This window comes from Panthera leo, chromosome A2 (assembly GCF_018350215.1).
Source record: "Panthera leo isolate Ple1 chromosome A2, P.leo_Ple1_pat1.1, whole genome shotgun sequence".
Lineage (NCBI taxonomy): Eukaryota > Metazoa > Chordata > Mammalia > Carnivora > Felidae > Panthera > Panthera leo.
Genome location: NC_056680.1, coordinates 42,285,468 through 42,292,045, shown reverse-complemented (window position 1 = coordinate 42,292,045; position 6,578 = coordinate 42,285,468).

Genomic DNA, 6,578 nt, shown 5'->3' with positions numbered 1-6,578 from the left:
ACTATGTGCCAAGCACTGTTCTAAGAACTTGACAAGTAATTCATTTAATCTTAATAATAACAATCTTATAAGGTAGCTACTATTATGATCTCCAACTTTCAGATGAGATAATATGGGTACAGAGAAGATCAGTCATTTTAACAAGTCTATAGCTAATAAGTGGGATATTCTGGAATTGGACCAGAGTCCATTATCTTAAACCTCCCTGTCGTGATTCCGGGGAAGTCCTTTCCAGATCAGTGTATAACAACCCTTCCAGTCATGAATTTCCCCCTGGGACTTCTGTGATTCTTGCTAATACCTCTTTTTTAAGCCTCATGGTCAAAGAAAATGGAGTCAGTGGATTCCATTACTTATAACTACACCACCAAATTTACAAAACTCAACTTTCTTCCAAGCAAGCTAAACTTTGCCCTTCCCCAACCCCAGCCCCCCAAAAAGTCTCTGAAAGAAGGCTGTAACACTTTTAATGTTTTGATGATTCCAGGATTCAGAACTCAAGATGTTTCTCACTCAACACATTTTCTTGAATATCTATTAAATATACACTTCATATATATTATATATGTTAAAAAGGGTGGTGAGTTAAACATACATAATCTTTACCTCCTCAACACTTTACATTAGTGGGGGAAATGTATTATAAAAGTAATCATGTCAAAGAATATGTAATTTTAAATAATTTTTTAAAAAATGGTATAAATTGGTGATATAGACTTGGGATTCCAGAGGAGTCTTCAGTCCCAACTCTGATTACTAGTTTTTAAAACATGATTTTTTTTTAAACTTTTAAGTTCTCAGTTTCTTTTTTTTAAGTTTATTTATTTTGACAGAGACAGAGATAGCATGAGTGGGGCAGGGGAAGAGAGAGAAAGAGAGACAGATAATCCCAAGCAGTCTTGGTGCTGTCAGTACAGAGTCCGATGCGGGGCTCGAACCCACAAAACTGTGAGATCATGCCTAAACTGAAACCAAGAGTCAGACACTTAACCGACTAAGCTACCCAGGCACCCCTAGATTCTAATTTTAAAAAAGAAATCTATTAGAAGGAAATAATAGTGTTTTAAGGATTAAAAGAGATAAAATAGCAAATGCTTAGAAAATTTCCTGGCATACAATATATATATTCAATTAATAGTATCTTTATAATTGCTCATAGTGTTTACATTTTACAAGAGCTTCCTTTTATGTAAGTTTATCTTTACATTAGTGTTCTTTTCAGACTAAGAACTATCCTTTTGAGTAATCTTTATGGCCTTTTTTTTCAATTACAGCAAATAAACATTCTTCGTTATAGAATAGTAAGTTGATTAAATTTCCATTCAATATTCTTATGAATACAAAAAAAGTTAGACTATTGGGAAAAGGCAAAACACCTGGTCCCTAAGTGTCAACTGTTCCATTTGTGACATCATACAAACTATCTGGTAACTCTCTGCAGCAAAGTACTAAATATTTCACTATAGTGGGCAACATTTTGTCATTCTACATAGCAACTGAGACAATTCTTATGTTTTTTTCATAGAGATAAGGCAAACTTGGACCCACTGCTGTCATCAATACACATCAATAGAAATAATACAGAAGTTAAAAGTACTCATACATAACTGGAAAACAAATATGATATTTGCTTCTGTCCTGAAAATCATGGGTTTATTTTTTCAACCTGAAAATGGAAATCTGACCAATGAATAGAAAGTTTAAATAACAAATCATTTTGATATAGCAAAATATATCCACAGGATGTTAGTATGATACCAGATAACGAAATCATGCAATGATTAAGAGCATGGCTCAGCCCTACCATTCAATGGCCATGTAAACCTGGGAAATCACTGATTCCCACACCATCTCCAATCTAAGGGGCATTAGTAAGCAAATAATTCCAACCCACAGGTTGTTGCAAGAATTAAACACCTAATATATGCTCAGTGCCATCCTAGACACCGAAGCCTAGACGAGAGTCCATGCTAACAGAATTTACTATCTAAATTACTTAGATAAAAAAGAATGATAAATGAAGACACTGCAAAGATCACAGTGGTTTATGTATGGAAAGCATAAGGGGTGCGTGGGTGGCTCAGTTGGTTAAGCATCTGACTTCCGCTCAGGTCATGATCTCACAGTTTGTGGCTTCAAGCCCCACATGGGGCTCGGTGTTGACAGCTCAGAGCCTGGACACTGCTTCAGATTCTGTGTCTCCCCCTCTCTCTGGCCCTCCCCTGCTCGTGTTCTGTCTCTCCTTCAAAAATAAATAAATATTTACAAAAATTTATATATGGAAATCATAAGAATTCAGGGCACCTAGGTGGCTCATGGGTTAAGCATCTGACTATTGATTTGGGCTCAGGTCATGATCTCACATTTTGTGGGACTGAGCCCTATGTCAGGCTCTGCACTGACGGTGTGGAGATTGCTTAGGATTCTCTCTCTCTCTCTCTCTCTCTCTGTCCCTCCCCCACTTATGCTTGCGCGCATGCTCTCTCTCTCTCAGAATAAATAAATAAACTTAAAAGAAGAGAATTCAATGTGGCATTCATAATATTTCTTGTACTAATTGGGTAAATCCCCACATAAATAAAAAATAAAGAGAAAATTATGCATTGATTAAGGCAGAATATATCCTGTACTTCACAATTTTCTTTTTTTTTTTTTAATTTTTTTTTTACGTTTTATTTATTTTTGAGACAGAGAGACAGAGCATGAATGGGGGAGGGGCAGAGAGAGAGGGAGACACAGAATCGGAAGCAGGCTCCAGGCTCTGAGCCATCAGCCCAGAGCCCGATGCGGGGCTCGAACTCACGGACCGGCGAGATCGTGACCTGAGCTGAAGTCGGCCGCTTAACCGACTGAGCCACCCAGGCGCCCCTGTACTTCACAATTTTCCAATTGCAGATACCTTAGATGCTCCTGAAAACTCAGAAGGATTTCAGAAGGAATCTCTGGGTACAGTTTGTAGTAGATAACAGTAGACAGGAGTGACATCCATACTTGTTACCATCTCTCCACCTACCACCTCTAGTTTAAATTCAGGCAGGCAGGGATACCTGGGTGGCTCAGTTGGTTAGGCGTCAGACTCTTGTTTTCAGCTCAGGACGTGATCTCACAGTTTCATGAGTGCAAGCCCTGCATCAAGCTCTGCACTGGCAGCACAGAGCCTGCTTGGGATTCTCTCTCTTTCTCCCTCTCTCTTGTCCCTCTCCCATTCATACTGTCTCTGTCCCTCTCAAAATAAATAAATAAACTTAAAATATTTATATACAGGAAGGCAGATTACAATTTAACAACAAAAAACATCCATATTAATATGGATAAAAATTTTTAAAGAAGTTATTATGATAGAAAACAAATGACCTCAAACTCATGTATATGATAATTTCATAACATATGTAATTTTTTTTTCTATCCACAGAAGAAATGGGAGAGGGAATAGGCAGGGAAGAGTGTGAAATGCTGAATTTAGCTCCCAACCACTACTGATGACACTTAATGGCAAAACAATAAAGGTCTGGAGAACCCAGCTCCTGAATAACATTAAAGGAGATAACAGAGGCTAAGGGGAAAATAATTAAGTATGGGGATGATAATTATCTCTAAGGAATTAAAGAGCTTAAATACTTGTGGAAAAAAGACAGCTCAACTGAAATACATTGATTCAGGTTCCTGGACAAGAAACTCTCCCTTGGCCAGGGTGGTGCAAAGTAACTACTTTCAGAGGGTGCAATAATGTGGTCACAGGAGGGCAAACCTCTTTTTTGGCCATGGAAAATCCACTGATCAAATTCTAGCTATTTTACACCTAGCAAAAGAACAAAAATGAAAACAGAAAAAAAAAATAACAAAAAGCTATGAAGTCCTCACTGGCCCTAGAATATTTGTCAAGCTAATGCTTTCCTAGAATTTTTGCCTCTGCTGCTCCCTTCACTTGGGTGGCTCCTCCCCAGATATTCACAGAGCTACCCTTCATTCAAATCTCTGGTCCAATGTCACCACTTCAGACAGGCTTTCCTTGGCTATCCCGTGTAATAGTGGCCCATTACCTCACTTATACTTCATAGGAAGTTATCACCCCCTGATGCTTTTTTACTTCTTTATGGGCTTGGCTGTTTGTTATCTCCCCAGATTAGACTCTAACTCGTTTAAAGGCAGAACTCTCTTTTATTCATCTCTAAATCCCCAGCACCAAATGCCTGGCAATTATAAGAGTTCAATAAGTAATGGGTGGAAGAATGAATGAATGAAAATGAACGAATGACAGGATAGATCAAGTGGAGGGTAGCAGTCCAGCAGTCGGTCACCTTTGGGATGGTCTTTGGAACTTATACCACAGAATGTGCTGATTGCTGCTTTGAACGATTTCAATACGAACTCTTACCTGATCTTGTAATTTGTTTCTGGAATGTAAACAACTCCACAGTCTTTCTAGTGGAAAGACCTAAATTCTCTCCTGCCTTGGGCTACTTGCCACTGAAAGTGTTATGGCTAATGTGCTAACTTAGTGAATAAGCTACATGAGGGAAGAATCTATGTCCAATTGACCTTCCGTGTTTCCACATAACCAAGAAACAGTACCTTGTAACCAAAGGAGCCTGTGTTCTTGAAATGCCTCTGACAGGGAAAAGGAAAAGGGAAATGAAAGAAGGGTGGAAATTTATTAGAAATACACATATTACTAAACCTAAGACTTGGAAGATGACCTGAAAGTCCATTCAGAAGTGACAAAGAACAGTGTGTTGGTCAGAATAAAAAGAAACAAAATCATGACTTGGAAATAGGTCTGCCATTCCCTCTAAGACTGAGAAGAGTCTGGGTAAATTTCACAAAGAACAAGGAACTAAGAAAATTACAACAACAGTAAAACAGAAATGTAGACACACGTGGAGCCTTTCAAAAGGGTAAATAATGAATTCTCCCAATATTTTTGGCATTGCTTACATGGGCTTACAGAAATGAAATAGGTTTTAAATAATGGTAGCAATATTATGGCAAAGCATAAAAACAATAAACATTTTGAGGTAATTAACAGCTGCAAGAATTCCCTGTATTCACAGCAATTGGTAAAATTATTTATATGCATGTTATTTAAGAATATAAAGATTTCAGTTGCCCAGTTCTGTTGGAATCCTGCTACATTGCAGAAAATGTCTACCGTATGACTTCAGTAAGCACATATCAAAACAGTGTTTTATCACAATGCTATTTTTAATAGCTAGAGAGATGACTACCAAATAGAAATGTCACAAAAACATGATCTCCACTTAACATGAAAGATGACTTTTCATAAGAGGGCTTCAAACACAGCATGCGTATTAAAAGGGAGAACCAGGATGCATGCTCAACACACAATACTCCTCTCCACATTCATCAATGTTCACTTTGATTTCCCTTTCCTTTCTCCGCTGCTCCCCTGAATCTATTTGTCAGATAACCATATCGCGTGCTTCCTGATTTCCACAGCTTAGCAGGAATATATCAGCCTTTGCAGCACTGCATCTCTGGCTTTCTATTTATGCCAATGTCCATTCGAAATTAAAAAAAAAAAAATTGACAGTTTTTCTCCACCCTCACAAATTCCCTTCATTTCATCTCACGAGAATTTCCCATGTGGTAAGTGTATCAAGCAGGTTTCTGTAATCTCCCTGACAACCACTCTGCCTAGGAATGCCTAGAAATAATGAGTGGGCACAAGGGTCGTCATTCGGGGAAAATAAAATAGGAGGCCTCATGGAGTTCTCCAATCCAGCTGAAACTGGTTGATCAAGGATCCTCACCTTGGTAGAACATTAGCCTGAAATGATTTCATTTTTTTCCTCAAACATTGCTTGCAACGCTCTTTTGCCAAATTCTCCTTTCCCGTCACCATATGATATTTTGTCATTCTCTAAGCATCATGTCACTTTTTATCACTAAAACTCAGGCTGATTTTCAAAATGCTCCCTCCTTCTCCATTTCTGGCCAGATCTCAGACTTTTGAAAGGATCTTAAAGGAGGAGAGGAATGCAGTCTCCGGTTTTATTCTTCCTCTTTCTGTAGCATCTTGGGATTATAACTATCTTTCTAGCCTGATCCTCTGTTGGGTCAGCCCCTGTACCAGTCCCTGGCATTTCCATCTCCCTCCCCCGCTTCCACCTCTCACTGCTGATCCCAGGGGGTCCTGTCCTGCAGCTGGTGTCAAGGTACTCCTAGCAACCCCCTTAGGTGAAGTACCAAGGAGACAGCTCCAACCCAGCCACTTACTATTTAATCTACAGGACACTCATGCACCCTTGCTGGACCCAAAGGTGAAAGCATGAGCCGCTCAACTGGCCCATCCTACCACCTCTCGGCAAACATCTCCTGCTCTGTCCATGTGGACACAGGCATACACCAGGAAGTTCGCCATTGATTCAGATAACCAATCAGGGAACACACTGCCAGGCTCCATCTTTCAGGCACATCAGTCTGCTCCATGATTAAGTCAGACCCTTTCACTTGGCTTTCCATAAGGAAAAGTGCTATAGAGGGAGTCCCTCTTACCACAAACAATGCATAATTTGCACAAACAAATTCAAGGAGCCACTATCCTCAGCTGCCTCCAA